The sequence below is a fragment of the Myotis brandtii genome, unplaced genomic scaffold (assembly GCF_000412655.1).
Source record: "Myotis brandtii unplaced genomic scaffold, ASM41265v1 scaffold83, whole genome shotgun sequence".
In the NCBI taxonomy this organism is placed as follows: domain Eukaryota; kingdom Metazoa; phylum Chordata; class Mammalia; order Chiroptera; family Vespertilionidae; genus Myotis; species Myotis brandtii.
In genome coordinates, this window is record NW_005371371.1 from 3,078,260 (window position 1) to 3,078,684 (window position 425).

Sequence of the window (425 nt, forward strand, 5' to 3'; positions counted from 1 at the left end):
AGGGGACCCCCCCCCCCCCCCCGCACGAATTTCACACACCAGGCCACTAGTATATATATAAAAGGCTAAGTGACCAACCATACATCCGTCTGACCAGAACATATGATGTGCACTGGCAATTTAAAAATAAACATTAACTCGTGCACGCGCGATACATATAAAACTTTCTCTGGTGCATTTAAAGGGCTAAGTGACCGACCTGACACTTCTATTATAGAACAAAAGGGCAAATAGCAATATTAAAATATTTCTTCTAATTAATTTCCTTTCAATGTGCATGAATTCGTGTACTGGGCCACTAGTCTTATAATTTTTGAAAATGCTTACAGATACTTCATCTGTGAAGAAGAAAAAGAAGTCAATATGCAAATAGTTCAAGTTTCTTCAAACTGTAGCCTGTTTGTAGGGAGAATAAAGACATCACA